Here is an 18,891-nt window from a genome sequence, read left to right on the forward strand (position 1 = left end):
GTGATTCCTCACCCCTGACCCCTGAATCACCACAGTAACAAGGTGAAGTGGATTAGAGTGAGAGTGAAGGGATGACACAGTGAACAGAGCAGAACAGAGGAGACCATAGGAGAGGAGAGGAGAGGAGAGGAGAGGAGAGGAGAGGAGAGGAGAGGAGAGGAGAGGAGAGGAGAGGAGAGGAGAGGAGAGGAGAGGAGAGGAGAGGAGAGGAGAGGAGAGGAGAGGAGAGAAGGGAGAAGGGAGGAAAGCTGTGTGTCAGCAGGCTAATGAACCCGTCAGGACTGAGAGAGAAAGCAGAACTGCTGTGGGAAAGAGGGGTGAAGAATGATTTTAATTAACTGATGGGTGCATGTCTTAGGGTCGTGTGGATGGATGAGTATAAGCTGTGGATCTCACACTCTGGTCAGCGGAGAGAGGGAGATGTTCTGATCGGTGAAGAGAGGGAGATGTTCTGATCGGTGAAGAGAGGGAGATGTTCTGATCGGTGAAGAGAGGGAGATGTTCTGATCAGTGGAGAGAGGGAGATGTTCTGATCAGTGGAGAGAGGGAGATGTTCTGATCGGTGAAGAGAGGGAGATGTTCTGATCAGTGAAGAGAGGGAGATGTTCTGATCGGTGAAGAGAGGGAGATGTTCTGATCAGTGAAGAGAGGGAGATGTTCTGATCAGTGGAGAGAGGGAGATGTTCTGATCAGTGGAGAGAGGGAGATGTTCTGATCGGTGAAGAGAGGGAGATGTTCTGATTGGTGAAGAGAGGGAGATGTTCTGATCAGTGGAGAGAGGGAGATGTTCTGATCGGTGAAGAGAGGGAGATGTTCTGATCGGTGAAGAGAGGGAGATGTTCTGATCAGTGGAGAGAGGGAGATGTTCTGATCAGTGGAGAGAGGGAGATGTTCTGATCGGTGAAGAGAGGGAGATGTTCTGATCAGTGAAGAGAGGGAGATGTTCTGATCGGTGAAGAGAGGGAGATGTTCTGATCAGTGAAGAGAGGGAGATGTTCTGATCAGTGAAGAGAGGGAGATGTTCTGATCAGTGGAGAGAGGGAGATGTTCTGATCGGTGAAGAGAGGGAGATGTTCTGATCAGTGGAGAGAGGGAGATGTTCTGATCGGTGAAGAGAGGGAGATGTTCTGATCGGTGAAGAGAGGGAGATGTTCTGATCAGTGAAGAGAGGGAGATGTTCTGATCGGTGAAGAGAGGGAGATGTTCTGATCAGTGAAGAGAGGGAGATGTTCTGATCAGTGGAGAGAGGGAGATGTTCTGATCAGTGGAGAGAGGGAGATGTTCTGATCGGTGAAGAGAGGGAGATGTTCTATGCTCTCCGATGAACCATCAAACAGGCAAAGCGTCAATACGGGACTAAATTTGAATCGTACTACACCGGCTCCGTCACTCGTCGGATGTGGCAGGGCTTGCAAACTATTACAGACTACAAAAGGAAGCATAGCCGCGAGCTGCCGAGTGACACGAGTCTACCAGACGAGCTAAATTACTTCAATGCTCTCTTCGATGCAAGTAACACTGAAGCATGCATGAGAGCACCAGCTGTTCCGGACGACTGTGTGATCATGCTCTCCATTGCCAATGTGAGTAAAACCTTTAAACAGGTCAACATTCTTAGGATGCAGGGCCAGATGGATTACCAGGATGTGTACTCTGAGCATGCGCTGACCAACTGGCAAGTGTCTTCACTGACATTTTCACCCTGTCCCTGACTGAGTCTGTAATACCAACATGTTTCAAGCAGACCACCATAGCCCCTGTGCCCAACAACACTTAGGTAATAGGGCTAAATGACTACCAACCTGTAGCACTCACGTCTGAAGCCAAGTGCTTTGAAAGGCTGGTCATGGCTCACATCAACACCATTATCCTAGAAACCCTAGACACACTCCAATTTGCATACCGATGCAATCTCTATTGCACTCAACACTGCCCTTTCCCACCTGGACAAAAGGATTGCCTATGTGAAACTGCTATTCATTGACAACAGCTCAGCATTCAACACCATAGTGCCCTCAAAGCTTATCACTAAACTAAGGACCCTGGGACTAAACACCTCCCTCTGCAACTGGATCCCGGACTTCCTGATGGGCCGCCCCCAGGTGGTGAGGGTAGGTAGTAACACATCCGTCCCGCTGTTCCTCAACACGAGGGCCCCTCAGGGGTGCGTGCTCAGTCCCCTCCTGTACTCCCTGTTCACTCATGACTGCACGGCCAAACACGACTCCAACACCCTCATCAAGTTTATCAATGACACAACAGTAGTAGGCCTGATCACCGACGACGATGAGACGGCCTATAGGGAGGAGGTCAGACACCTAACCGTGTGGTGCCAGGACAACAACCTCTCCCTCAATGTGATCAAGACAACGGAGATGATTGCGGACGACAGGAAAAGGATTTAAGCTGTCTGCCAATATCAGATATGTCTATGTTCTGGGAAATGTACTTGTTACTTATAACCTCATGCTAATCGCATTAGCCTACGTTAGCTTAACCATCCCGCAGGGGGGACACCGATCCAGTAGAGGTTTTAACAGCTTCTACCCCCAAGTCATAAGACTCCTGCACATGGACAGCTAATCAAAGGACTACCCAGACCCTTCTTTTACGCTGCTGCTACTCTGTGTTTATTATCTATGCATAGTCACTTTAACTCTACCTACATGTACATATTACCTCAATTACCTCAACTAAGCGGTGCCCCCGCACGTTGACTCTGTACCGGCACCCCCTGTATAAAGCCTCCACATTGACTCTGTACCAGTACCCCCTGTATATAGCCTCTAAATTGACTCTGTACCGGTATCCCCTATATATAACCTCCACATTGACCCTCTACCGGCACCCCCTGTATATAGCCTCCACATTGACTCTGTACTGGCACCCCCTGTATATAGCCTCCACATTGACTCTGTACTGGTACCCCCTGTATATAGCCTCCACATTGACTCTGTACTGGTACCCCCTGTATATAGCCTCCACATTGACTCTGTACCGGTACCCCCTGTATATAACCTCCACATTGACTCTGTACCGGTACCCCCTGTATATAGCCTCCACATCGACTCTGTACCGGTATCCCCTGTATATAGCCTCCACATTGACTCTGTAACGGTACCCCCTGTATATAGCCTCCACATTGACTCTGTACCGGTACCCCCTGTATATAGCCTCCACATTGACTCTGTACCGCTACTCCCTGTATATAGCCTCCACATTGACTCTGTACCATAACACCCTGTATATAGCCTCTACATTGACTCTGTACCGGTAAACCCTGTATATAGCCTCCACATTGACTCTGTACCGTAACACCCTGTATATAGCCTCCACATTGACTCTGTACCGTAACCCCCTGTATATAGCCTCCACACTGACTCTGTACCGGTACCCCCTGTATATAGCTTCCACATTGACTCTGTACCGGTACCTCCTGTATATAGCCTCCACATTGACTCTGTACTGGTACCCCCTGTATATAGCCTCCACATTGACTCTGTACCGTAACACCCTGTATATAGCCTCCACATTGACTCTGTACCGTAACACCCTGTATATAACCTCGCTATTATTCTTTTACTGCTGCTCTTTAATTATTTGTTACTATAATCTTTTCTATTTTTCTTTAAAAAATGTAAATGTTGGTTAAGTAAGCGTTTCCCTGTAGGGTCTGTTGTATTCGGCGCAATGTGACAAATAAACTTTGATTTGGAGAGAAGAAGATGCTTGACCCTTCTCCTTCATCTTCTTCTTCCTCTTCTTCATCTCCTCTCCTCATCGCTTCCTGTTTTTGTGTGTGAAGGTAATGGATTTGACATTTGATTCCACCATGTTGAAATGTTTGTCTTTTCTCTCCAGTCCTTGTAAATGAGAAACATGAAGAATGTGTTTGACTGATGTACTGTAATAACCCCCGCTATCTCTCGTCTAGCGGTTGTGAGCGGAGGTGTGTGTTTGCATGGAGTGTGTGTGTGTGTGTGTGTGTGTGTGTGTGTGTGTGTGTGTGTGTGTGTGTGTGTGTGTGTGTGTGTGTGTGTGTGTGTGTGTGTGTGTGTGTGTGTGTGTGTGTGTGTGTGTGTGTGTGTGTGTGTGTGTGTGTGTGTGTGTGTGTGTGTGTGTGTGTGTGTGCTTCAGCAGACTCTGTCAAAGGTGCAGCTGCCAAAATGATAGCAGGGTGTGTGAAGTTCTCATCAACTTTGTGTTGTTGGTCCGAGACACAGGCTGCGTCCCAAAAGGCACCCTATTCCTACATAGTGCACTACTTTTGACTAGGGCACATAAGTAATGCTCTATACTGTACATGGAATAGGGTGTAATTTGGGACGTGGAAACGCAGAGACATGAAGTCATTCTGCACTGCAGCACTGTTTACATTGGTCCTAACCCACCTTCCAGTCAAACCTTTTCGTCAAAAACACAAAAAAAGGGGAATTTCAGTTGAAAGAAGAAGTATTAGTTTTCACATCCATCTGTCAGCAGGGTTTATGGCCGGTGTGTGTACTGTGTTCACATCTACCTATCGGCAGGGTTTATGGCCTGTTCTCTTTTTTTTAATAGAGAAAAGTGACACACTCTCTCTCTCTCTCTCTCTCTCTCTCTCTCTCTCTCTCTCTCTCTCTCTCTCTCTCTCTCTCTCTCTCTCTCTCTCTCTTCCCTCCTTCTCCATCCTCTCTCTCTCTCTCTCTCAATTCAATTTGCTTTATTGGCTCTAACAATGTACATATTCTCAGTCTCTAACCAAACATTCAATAACAATGCACATTCTCCATTCTCTCTCTCTCTCTCTCTCTCTCTCTCTCTCTCTCTCTCTCTCTCTCTCTCTCTCTCTCTCTCTCTCTCTCTCTCTCTCTCTCTCTCTCTCTCTCTCTCTCTCTCTCTCTCTCTCTCTCTCTCTCTCTCTCTCTCTCTCTCTCTCTCTCTCTCTCTCTCTCTCTCACCCCAGAGGGTGACCTCAGAAACCCAGTCCGGCCGACCCATCTTGAGGGAGGGGGAGGGCAGGATGTTATCATTCACACACAAACCTCTGACCACACACCCACAAACCATAATCCCTAGGGCTAGATTTATAGTACAACATGGTGTGGCAGGCCTGTCAGACACACAGAGAGGCAGGCCTGTCAGACACACAGAGAGGCAGGCCTGTCAGATACACAGAGAGGCAGGCCTGTCAGACACACAGAGAGGCAGGCCTGTCAGATACACAGAGAGGCAGGCCTGTCAGATACACAGAGAGGCAGGCCTGTCAGATACACAGAGAGGCAGGCCTGTCAGATACACAGAGGCAGGCCTGTCAGATACACAGAGAGGCAGGCCTGTCAAACACACAGAGAGGCAGGCCTGTCAAACACACAGAGAGGCAGGCCTGTCAGATACACAGAGAGACAGGCCTGTCAGATACACAGAGAGGCAGGCCTGTCAGATACACAGAGGCAGGCCTGTCAGATACACAGAGAGGCAGGCCTGTCAAACACACAGAGAGGCAGGCCTGTCAGATACACAGAGAGACAGGCCTGTCAGATACACAGAGAGACAGACAAAAATAAATGACTGATTAGAGAGGATATTTTCCTCGCAGGTATCATACTAATACAAGCCCACCCTCCAGGGAGAGATTATACCACACCAGCATGACAGATGGACATGAAACTAGGTAGTAAATGTAGCCTACTTATAAAACAGCACATTTGGATCCTGGATGCTGATTGAGTCATTGCTCACCCGCCAGGGTCAGAAGAGGATTGGCCACCCCTCAGAGTCATATAGACGATAATAAATACAAATGTGTATCCACTGTCCCGCAGTCCAGTCAGAAACTTAATCTCCCCCGGGGAACAAAAGTGAGTAGAAATAATTTATTATACTTCTTACCTAGCATTTGTTTTGGTACAGTGGGGGTTATTAATATAAACCTTGTCGTGTGCTATTCTGATTTGTGTACCATGTTGCATTTATATATTTCTCAGATCTCCAACGTACCTCTGCATATGAACATGACGAGACCAATAGCTTTTCTCTGATTCAGGACGAATTCCTTCATCAGGATGGCTTCACCTCAGGCCTAACATGGCCTAACATGACTGTGAATGCGCCAGGAATGAGCCTACACTTTCGGTCGTTTCCCCAAGGTGTCTGCAGAATTGTGACGTATTTGTAGGCATATCATTGGAAGATTGACCATAAGAGACTACATTTACCAGGTGCCCGCTTGGTGTCCTCTGTCGAAATTGTTGCGTAATCTCCAGCTGCGTGCAATTTTCCATTTGGTTCAGAGGAGAAACCAAACTGCCACGAATGATTTATCATTGAATAGATATGTGAAAAACACCTTGAGGATTGATTCTAAAAAACGTTTGCCATATTTCTGTCAATATTATGGAGTTAATTTGGAAAAACGTTTGGCGTTGTAATGACTGAATTTTCAGGTTTTTTTCTTAGCCAAACGTGATGAACAAAACGGAGCGATTTCTCCTACACAAATAATCTTTTTGGAAAAACTGAACATTTGCTATTTAACTGAGAGTCTCCTCATTGAAAACATCCAAAGTTCTTCAAAGGTAAATGATTTTATTTGAATGCTTTTCTTGTTTTTGTGAAAATGTTGCCTGCTGAATGCTAGGCTTAATGCTATGCTAGCTATCAATACTCTTACACAAATGCTTGTGTAGCTATGGTTGAAAAGCATATTTTGAAAATCTGAGATGACAGTGTTGTTAACAAAAGGCTAAGCTTGTGAGCCAATATAGTTATTTCATTTCATTTGCGATTTTCATGAATAGTTAACGTTGCATTATGGTAATGAGCTTGAGGCTATAATTACGCTCCCGGATACGGGATTGCTCGACGCTAGAGGTTAATCTAGCCACCGTGTCAGATTTCAAAAAAGGCTTTACGGCGAAAGCAAACCATGCTATTATCTGAGGACAGCACCCCATCAAACAAACAAATGACAGTCAAAATAGTCATATATACATTCATTGATAGTCAAAATGGTATTGCAGACACTGCATTTTTGAGGAACAATGGGAAAGTAATAATGCTTTGAAAGTTCATCAACTTGTAAACTCACTTTTGAGAAAATGGCCTTTGAATGTTTTGCTATCTCGTGAAGAGCTTTTCTTTGTCTACACCCATTCAGCATCATTCACACCGTCTTAAGCTTTAGCCTCAACCATCTCGTTTCGCTCTCGAAGCGCACACGCTCTGGCTGATGATTTGTTTACCTCTGGATAACATGAAAACTGCCTAACCAGCGCTGCTGGCAACAATTTCATTACGCTTTTTTGCCTGAGTATACTGACACCGGCTCTATTCAACAGGTGTTGTACACTTTAGCTGAAGACATGTTGCTTGCTAGCTAGGTAAACAATGAACCTAGCTAGGTAAACAACCTGTAAGATCACACACGTCTCGTAAAGTTAGCTGTTATCTGTATATGATGATAAATTACTACCGTATAGCCATTGACAGTCATAAATAGTCATTGACATTCATTGATAGTCATATATAGTCATATATAGTCATATATAGTCATATATAGTCATATAGTCATATATAGTCATATAGTCATATAGTCATATATAGTCATATATAGTCATATATAGTCATATAGTCATATATAGTCATATATAGTCATATATAGTCATATAGTCATATACAGTCATATAGTCATATATAGTCATATAGTCATATACAGTCATATATAGTCATATATAGTCATATAGTCATTGATAGTCATATATAGTCATATAGTCATATATTCATATATAGTCATTGATAGTCATATATAGTCATATAGTCATATATAATCATATATAGTCGTATATAGTCATATATAGTCATATATAGTCATATAGTCATATATAGTCATATATAGTCATATAGTCATATATAGTCATATATAGTCATATATAGTCATATAGTCATATATAGTCATATATAGTCATATAGTCATATATAGTCATATATAGTCATATATAGTCATATATAGTCATATAGTCATATATAGTCATATAGTCATATATAGTCATATAGTCATATACAGTCATATATAGTCATATAGTCATATACAGTCATATATAGTCATATATAGTCATATAGTCATATATAGTCATATAGTCATATAGTCATATAGTCATATATAGTCATATATAGTCATATAGTCATATATAGTCATATATAGTCATATAGTCATATACAGTCATATAGTCATATAGTCATATAGTCATATATAGTCATATATAGTCATATAGTCATATATAGTCATATAGTCATATATAGTCATATATAGTCATATAGTCATATACAGTCATATATAGTCATATATAGTCATATAGTCATATATAGTCATATAGTCATATATAGTCATATATAGTCATATATAGTCATATACAGTCATATATAGTCATATATAGTCATATAGTCATTGATAGTCATATATAGTCATATAGTCATATATTCATATATAGTCATTGATAGTCATATATAGTCATATAGTCATATATAATCATATATAGTCATATATAGTCATATATAGTCATATATAGTCATATAGTCATATATAGTCATATATAGTCATATAGTCATATATAGTCATATATAGTCATATATAGTCATTGATAGTCATATATAGTCATATAGTCATATATAGTCATATATAGTCATATAGTCATATATAGTCATATAGTCATATATAGTCATATAGTCATATACAGTCATATATAGTCATATATAGTCATATAGTCATATACAGTCATATATAGTCATATAGTCATATATAGTCATATAGTCATATACAGTCATATATAGTCATATATAGTCATATAGTCATATACAGTCATATATAGTCATATATAGTCATATAGTCATATATAGTCATATAGTCATATAGTCATATAGTCATATATAGTCATATATAGTCATATAGTCATATAGTCATATAGTCATATATAGTCATATATAGTCATATAGTCATATACAGTCATATATAGTCATATATAGTCATATAGTCATATATAGTCATATAGTCATATAGTCATATAGTCATATATAGTCATATATAGTCATATAGTCATATATAGTCATATAGTCATATATAGTCATATATAGTCATATATAGTCATATAGTCATATACAGTCATATATAGTCATATAGTCATTGATAGTCATATATAGTCATATAGTCATATATTCATATATAGTCATTGATAGTCATATATAGTCATATAGTCATATATAATCATATAGTCATATATAGTCATATAGTCATATATAGTCATATAGTCATATATAGTCATATATAGTCATATAGTCATATATAGTCATATAGTCATATATAGTCATTGATAGTCATATATAGTCATATAGTCATATATAGTCATATATAGTCATATAGTCATATATAGTCATATAGTCATATATAGTCATATAGTCATATACAGTCATATATAGTCATATATAGTCATATAGTCATATACAGTCATATAGTCATATAGTCATATATAGTCATTGATAGTCATATAGTCATATATAGTCATATATAGTCATATAGTCATATATAGTCATATATAGTCATATAGTCATATAGTCATATATAGTCATTGATAGTCATATAGTCATATATAGTCATTATAGTCATATATAGTCATATAGTCATATATAGTCATATAGTCATATATAGTCATATAGTCATATAGTCAGTCATATATAGTCATATATAGTCATATAGTCATATACAGTCATATATAGTCATATATAGTCATATATAGTCATATATAGTCATATAGTCATATAGTCATATATAGTCATTATAGTCATATAGTCATATATAGTCATATATAGTCATATATAGTCATATATAGTCATATATAGTCATATATAGTCATATACAGTCATATAGTCATATAGTCATATATAGTCATTGATAGTAATATATAGTCATATAGTCATATACAGTCATATATAGTCATATATAGTCATATATAGTCATATAGTCATTGATAGTCATATATAGTCATATAGTCATTGATAGTCATATATAGTCATATATAGTCATTGATAGTCATATATAGTCATAGATAGTCATAGATAGTCATTGATAGTAATATATAGTCATATAGTCATATAGTCATATAGTCATATATAGTCATTGATAGTCATATATAGTCATTGATAGTCATATATAGTCATAGATAGTCATTGATAGTCATATATAGTCATAGATAGTCATAGATAGTCATTGATAGTCATATATAGTCATATATAGTCATAGATAGTCATATATAGTCATTGATAGTCATTGATAGTCATATATAGTCATATATAGTCATAGATAGTCATTGATAGTCATAGATAGTCATAGATAGTCATTGATAGTCATTGATAGTAATATATAGTCATATAGTCATATAGTCATATATAGTCATATAGTCATATATAGTCATTGATAGTCATATATAGTCATATAGTCATATACAGTCATATATAGTCATATATAGTCATATAGTCATATACAGTCATATATAGTCATATATAGTCATATAGTCATTGATAGTCATATATAGTCATATAGTCATATAGTCATATATAGTCATTGATAGTCATATATAGTCATATATAGTCATTGATAGTCATATATAGTCATAGATAGTCATTGATAGTCATATATAGTCATATATAGTCATAGATAGTCATATATAGTCATTGATAGTCATTGATAGTCATATATAGTCATATATAGTCATAGATAGTTATATATAGTCATTGATAGTCATATATAGTCATATATAGTCATATAGTCATTGATAGTCATTGATAGTCATTGATAGTCATAGATAGTCATTGATAGTCATTGATAGTCATATATAGTCATAGATAGTCATTGATAGTCATATATAGTCATTGATAGTAATATATAGTCATTGATAGTCATTGATAGTCATATATAGTCATATATAGTCATAGATAGTCATTGATAGTAATATATAGTCATAGATAGTCATTGATAGTAATATATAGTCATAGATAGTCATTGATAGTCATTGATAGTCATATATAGTCATAGATAGTCATTGATAGTAATATATAGTCATATATAGTCATAGATAGTCATTGATAGTCATTGATAGTAATATATAGTCATATATAGTCATTGATAGTCATTGATAGTCATATATAGTCATATATAGTCATAGATAGTTATATATAGTCATTGATATAGTCATATAGTCATTGATAGTCATTGATAGTCATTGATAGTCATTGATAGTCATTGATAGTCATATATAGTCATAGATAGTCATTGATAGTCATTGATAGTCATATATAGTCATATATAGTCATATAGTCATTGATAGTCATATAGTCATATATAGTCATATATAGTCATATATAGTCATTGATAGTCATTGATAGTCATATATAGTCATATATAGTCATTGATAGTCATATATAGTCATATATAGTCATATATAGTCATTGATAGTCATTGATAGTCATATATAGTCATATAGTCATATATAGTCATATAGTCATATATAGTCATATAGTCATTGATAGTCATATAGTCATATATAGTCATATAGTCATTGATAGTCATATAGTCATATATAGTCATTGATAGTCATTGATAGTCATATATAGTCATATAGTCATATATAGTCATATAGTCATATATAGTCATATAGTCATTGATAGTCATATAGTCATTGATAGTCATATAGTCATATATAGTCATATATAGTCATTGATAGTCATATATAGTCATATATAGTCATATATAGTCATATAGTCATTGATAGTCATTGATAGTCATATATAGTCATAGATAGTCATTGATAGTCATATATAGTCATATATAGTCATATAGTCATTGATAGTCATATATAGTCATATATAGTCATATATAGTCATATATAGTCATATAGTCATTGATAGTCATTGATAGTCATTGATAGTCATATATAGTCATATAGTCATTGATAGTCATATACAGTCATTGATAGTCATTGATAGTCATTGATAGTCATTGATAGTCATATATAGTCATATAGTCATTGATAGTCATATACAGTCATTGATAGTCATTGATAGTCATTGATAGTCATTGATAGTCATATATAGTCATATAGTCATTGATAGTCATATACAGTCATTGATAGTCATATACAGTCATTGATAGTCATATACAGTCATTGACAGTCATTGATAGTCATATACAGTCATTGACAGTCATTGATAGTCATATACAGTCATTGATAGTCATATACAGTCATTGACAGTCATTGATAGTCATATACAGTCATTGACAGTCATTGATAGTCATATACAGTCATTGATAGTCATATACAGTCATTGACAGTCATTGATAGTCATATACAGTCATTGATAGTCATATACAGTCATTGACAGTCATTGACAGTCATATACAGTCATTGACAGTCATATACAGTCATTGACAGTCATTGACAGTCATATACAGTCATTGACAGTCATTGACAGTCATATACAGTCATTGACAGTCATTGACAGTCATTGACAGTCATTGACAGTCATATACAGTCATTGACAGTCATTGACAGTCATATACAGTCATTGATAGTCATATTCAGTCATTGATAGTCATATACAGTCATTGACAGTCGTTGATAGTCATATATTGCTATAGGGCCAGGAGGTTTTCCTGACCATAACCCTGACAAGAGTTATAAGCTATAAAATCTCTTAGTATATAGACTAATAAACCTGAAGAGAACCTGGCTGCCACAGACCCCCCCCCCCCCCCCCAGCTACATGTAACTACAGTACAGCGAAACAACAACAGCTACATTAATGAACTTCCTTAATCTAACTATAATACCTGGATAGTGTGCCAGTCACACAACAATAGCCACTATAAAAACTATAAAAACGCAGTGCTAAATTCATTAAGCTAATGAGAACAAAGTAATTTGCTGATGTGTGTGTTGGGGATCGCCATGGTGACATAATTAGGAAAACAGGATTGCGGCCCTGCTGTGTCGGCCCTACGTGCTTTTCAGATGTTACTTTACTGAGTTTAAACAATATCCTAATAAAACCCTTTCCACCAACCTCCCCCTCCTTTTCCCCTGGCACACAATGGTATTATACAATAGCTCCAATCTATCAACAGGAAATTAGGAATCAGTCTGAATCAACACATATACCGTAATTACAAGAGAAAGATGAAAACCAGCAGTGCTGCTGTGTTGAGGAACAAAACTACCCACTCCTTGAGGAACAGAGGGTCTGTGGTGTTGAGGAACAAGGATACCTACTCCTTGAGGACCAGAGGGTTTGTGGTGTTGAGGAACATGGATACCCACTCCTTGAGGACCAGAGGGTCTGTGGTGTTGAGGAACAAGGATACCTACTCCTTGAGGACCAGAGGGTCTGTGGTGTTGAGGAACAAGGCTACCTACTCCTTGAGGACCAGAGGGTCTGTGGTGTTGAGAAACAAGGATACCTACTCCTTGAGGACCAGATGGTCTGTGGTGTTGAGTAACAATGATACCTACTCCTTGAGGACCAGAGGGTCTGTGGTGTTGAGGAACAAGGATACCTACTCCTTGAGGAACAGAGGGCCTGTGGTGTTGAGGAACAAGGATGCCTACTCCTTGAGGACCAGAGGGTCTGTGGTGTTGAGGAACAGGGATAACCACTCCTTGAGGAACAGAGGGTCTGTGGAGTTGAGGAACAAGGATACCTACTCCTTGAGGACCAGGGGGTCTGTGGTGTTGAGGAACAAGGATACCTACTCCTTGAGGTACAGAGGGTCTGTGGTGTTGAGGAACAAGGATACCTACTCCTTGAGGACCAGAGGTTCTGTGGTGTTGAGGAACAGGGATAACCACTCCTTGAGGAACAGAGGTTCTGTGGTTTTGAGGAACAGGGATAACCACTCCTTGAGGACCGGGGGGTCTGTGGTGTTGAGGAACAGGGATACCCACTCCTTGAGGACCAGGGGGTCTGTGGTGTTGAGGAACAGGGATACCCACTCCTTGAGGACCAGAGGTTCTGCGGTGTTGAGGAACAGGGATAACCACTCCTTGAGATCCAGAGCTTCTGTGGTGTTGAGGAACAGGGATAACCACTCCCTGAGGACCAGGGGGTCTGTGGTGTTGAGGAACAAGGATACCTACTCCTTGAGGAACAGAGGGTCTGTGGTGTTGAGGAACAGGGATAACCACTCCTTGAGGACCAGGGGGTCTGTGGTGTTGAGGAACAAGGATACCTACTCCTTGAGGTACAGAGGGTCTGTGGTGTTGAGGAACAAGGATACCTACTCCTTGAGGAACAGAGGGTCTGTGGTGTTGAGGAACAAGGATACCCACTCCTTGAGGAATAGAGGGTCTGTGGTGTTGAGGAACAAGGATACCTACTCCTTGAGGAATAGAGGGCCTGTGGTGTTGAGGAACAGAGCAACTCACTCCTTGAGGATCAGAGGTGCTCAGAGTAAAACGGGGCAGAGATGAGATGCTGATCTGTGTGTGAAATACGTAAGTAAGGCTGTAGCCCACCGGCACGATAGTTAACTAGCCCTAAGTTAGAGTGGTGAATAACAGAGTTGCCTACCTGTGTGTGAGAGCTTTAGTCGGGGTCCGCTCTGGTTCCAGGTTGCAGCGATGGAGTTCGTAGAGGTGGTGTCTGGTAGCAACAACAGCAGTTGGAGGAACACACCCAGCAGAACACAGGCCCTCCGTGGCCCCAGGGCCCTCATCGTTATCATTTTTTTTTAAGTACCGGTGGTCGTCTCTGGTACAGCACCCAGTGGATCGTCTCAGCAGTTTCTAATGGTGCTCTGTGAGAACAGGAAGAGAGAAAGAAGTGTTTGACAAGTTGTCATGGAAACAACTACTGAGTAAAAGTACTCAACTGAGTAAAAGTAAGGTTCTTATTTCCTGACCAGGAAACGGTAGAGGTATAGCCCATAGCAGGACCAGGAGTTTTTCCTGGATATGTTGCATTGGGAGGTAACACTCCTCGCCCTAGTTATAACACACCATCCAGAGGCCAGGTGAAAAGCACATAAATCACTTAAAATGCACACAGAAAATACAACTTAAAATGTAACGGGATACTCTTGTGAAATTAATTTCATATTGGACCATGAATTTGGTTGACATTTACAATGGTTGGCCTTGTGCCAGACATACATACACACCTGTGTAAATCTTGAGAAAATTAGAACTTAAAAAGAAAATGAAAAAAATGTGTTTGTTGTCATAATTCATCATAATGCCTGGCTCATAACTTGCCTTGAGGTTTAAAGTTTTAGCAGGTGGGGGAAATATTTGATGAGAGTCAGATAGGGCAGTCTACACTAGATACAGGGAAATTATTCGGACTCCTTTTTCCACATGTTGTTACGTTACAGCCTTACTCTAAAATTGAGTAAATAGTTGTTTTTCCCTCATTAATCATACGCACAATACCCCATAATGACAAAGCAAAAACAGGATTTTCTACATTTTTGCAAATGTATTAAAAATAAAAGACTGAAATTTCACATTTACATAAGTATTCAGACCCTTTACTCAGTACTTTGTTGAATCAAAGTTGACAGTGATTACAGCCTCAAGTCTTGTTGGGTATAACGCTATAAGCTTGGCACACCTGTATTTGGGGAGTTCATCCCATTCTTCTCTGCAGATCATCTCAAGCTCTGTCAGGTTGGATGGGGAGTGTCGCTACATACAGTAGGTATTTTCAGGTCTCTCCAGAGATGTTTGGCCAGGTTCATGTCCAAGCTCTGGTTGGGCTTCTCAGGGACATTCAGTGTCTTGTCCCGAAGCCACTCCTGTGTTGTCTTGGCTATGTGCTTAGGGTCATTGTCCTGTTGGAAGGTGAACCTTTGCCCCAGTCTGAGGTCCTGAGCACTCTGGATGAGAATCATTCATCTTTCCCTCAATCCTGACTAGTCTCCCAGTGCCTGCCGCTGAAAACCATGATGCTGCCACCACCACCATGCTTCACCGTAGAGATGGTGCCAGGTTTCCTCCAGAATCTTGTTTCTCGTGGTCTGAGATTCCTTTAGGTGCCTTTTGACAAACTCCAAGTGGGCTGTCTCATACCTTTTACTGAGGAGTAGCTTCCATCTGACCAATCTAATAAAAAGGCCTGATTGGTGGAGTGCTGCAGAGATGGTTGTCCTTCTGGAAGGTTCTCCCATCTCTGTCAGAGTGACCATCGGGTTCTTGGTCACCTTCAATGCTGCAGAATTGTTTTAGGTACCCTTCCCCAGATCTGTGCCTCGACACACTGTGTCTCGGAGCTCTACAGACAATTCCTTCGACCTCATGGCTTGGTTTTTGCTCTGACATACACTGTCAACTGCGGGACCTCATATAGACAGGTGTGTGCCTTAACAAATCATGTCCAATCAGTTGAATGTACCACATGTGGACTCCAATCAAGTTGTAGAAACATCTCAAGGATGATCAATGTAAACAGAATGCACCTGAGATCAATTTCGAGTCTCATAGCGTAGGGTCTGAATACTTATGTAAATAAGGTATTTCTGTTTTTTATTAACATTTCTAAAAAACTGTTTAGACTTTGTCATTGTTGTGTGTAGATAGATTTTTTTATTTAATCAATTTTAGAATAAGGCTGTAACGTAACAAAATGTGGAAAAAGTGAAGGAGTCCGAATACTTTCAGGATGCACTGTATATGGGAATGAGTGGTTTTGTACATTTATGGTCAGAATCTTTGTAGAGCGTTGTTTTAGACCGACAAGATATGATCAGACAAGGAAGAGACAGCCCTTACCTCTCTCTCTCTCTCTCCACACCCCTCCACTCCACTCCCCTCCACTCCCCTCCCCTCCACTCCCCTCCACTCCACTCCACTCCCCTCCACTCCCCTCTCTAAAACAAGCTTAATAGGATCTGGCTCAACAAGACAGAACGTTGACGTGGATCCTTGTTTTTAAATAAATACTAAAGTCAAGTGAACTCTTTACCCCTGACGAAGCTTTCCAGCTCACTTGATCTAACAAAAGGAAGGCCACGCTTCACAACCTATGTTCGGTACACAGTTAAGTTTCCAACCATCTTCTATCATGAAAGACAATGCATTAAGTACTCCAAGTGCTTCAGTTGAGACGCCAGATCATCAGAGCAGACAACACTTTAGGAGACACGGTTTGATAAAGTGTTAAAAGGTGTTTATACATCACACTGAAAAGAAACCTGATCTGGACTAAGAGGGCCTCCTCGCCGTCGGTGTGGACAGACCAGCAGACTAGGTTTCAAGTAGGATTGGTTTTCTTTCAAATACTTTGAGCTTGCCTGGAGCAGCTATCGCTGTCTACACCTCCTTTACCACTTGACCATAACAGATGTTGGTGTCTGGAGCTTTGAGCCTGTGTGTGTGTGTGTGTGTGTGTGTGTGTGTGTGTGTGTGTGTGTGTGTGTGTGTGTGTGTGTGTGTGTGTGTGTGTGTGTGTGTGTGTGTGTGTGTGTGTGTGTGTGTGTGTGTGTGTGTGTGTGTGTGTGTGTGTGTGTGTGTGTGTGTGTGTGTGTGTGTGTGTGTGTGTGTGTGTGTGTGTGTGTGTGTGTCTCTTCTACGGAGGATATATCTGGGGTTTCCGACACACAGTCATTGCCTGCCATCTGGAAGTTTCTCCCACTGAGAGCATCCCCTTCCCACAAAACTGATACAACTTTCAACTTATTTTTTACATTTCTTTCTTTAACCTTTACTAAATCAGGCGAGTCAGTTAAGATTCAAATTCTTATTTTACAATGAAGACCTGCCAATTGAGCAAGGAGAACAGCGAACCATTTTCTACTTTGGGTAAAGAGATTGTTCAGCAGCTTGAGCCAGTTTGAAGGTTGGATTGTGACGAGCTGATGCCTCATCGTCCTGTTATTATGACGGAAAACGCTTCCATACTCAGACCATTTTAACTTGTCTGTGCAATTAAGTAATTTACTCATGTAAGCAAAGATCCCAGAAAGAAAGGGAAATCCTGGTTTGAAGGTTTTAATATGTAATTCAAATCACTGGTACTTTCCCCTCCTGGTTTCAGTAAGTGCTGACACGAAAATACGCAAGGGGACAAATTATGAAAGCACTTAGAAAATGGATCCAGGGAAACAATCACTTTTTAATCATATTATTATGATCCGTTACATCATTCTAAGCTGACACTCACACATGTTGCCAATGAGCAGCCATGAAATGGTATTTTGTTCCCTTCTCAGAAGAGGTGAATTGCTGTCGTCATGGCTTTTAGAGAGAAACTGGCTTTTAGAGAGTCCCAGGTCACTCCCTGAGCAGTGCATGCTCACTCAGGACCACACTCTTCGAAAAATAGGTTCCATATTTTTTATTTTTTTTAACCTTTATTTAACCAGGCAAGTCAGTTAAGAACATATTCTTATTTACAATGACAGCCTACACCGTGCAAACCCGGGCGACGCTGGGCCAATTGTGCGCCACCCTATGGGTCTCCCAATCACGGTCGGTTGTGATACAGCCTGAATTCCAACCAGGGTGTCTCTGGTGGCCCTGCCATGATTGGGTAACTGAAATGCAGTGCCTTAGACCGCTGGGCACTCGGGAGCCTTCGAACATAACAGGGTTCTTTGGCTGTCCCCATAGGAGAACACTTTAAAGAACCAAGGAGAACCCTTTTGAGTTCCATGTAGAAGAACCCACTGTAGAAAGGGTTTTACATGGAACCCAAAAGAGTTCTACCTGGAACCAAAAAGTGTTCTACCTGGAACCAAAAAGTGTTCTACCTGGAACCAAAAAGTGTTCTACCTGGAACCAAAAAGGGTTCTACCTGGAACCAAAAAGTGTTCTCCTGTGGTGACACCCGAAAAACCCTTTTGGAACCCTTTTTTCCAAGAGTGCGCTGCAG

General features: G+C 39.9%; 1 pseudogene; it reads right to left on the reverse strand.

Moving 5' to 3' along the window:
• Positions 1 to 18,891, reverse strand: part of LOC124025574 — a 145,996-nt pseudogene that overhangs the window by 86,430 nt on the left and 40,675 nt on the right.

The sequence above is a fragment of the Oncorhynchus gorbuscha genome, linkage group LG03, assembly GCF_021184085.1.
Source record: "Oncorhynchus gorbuscha isolate QuinsamMale2020 ecotype Even-year linkage group LG03, OgorEven_v1.0, whole genome shotgun sequence".
Classification (NCBI taxonomy): domain Eukaryota; kingdom Metazoa; phylum Chordata; class Actinopteri; order Salmoniformes; family Salmonidae; genus Oncorhynchus; species Oncorhynchus gorbuscha.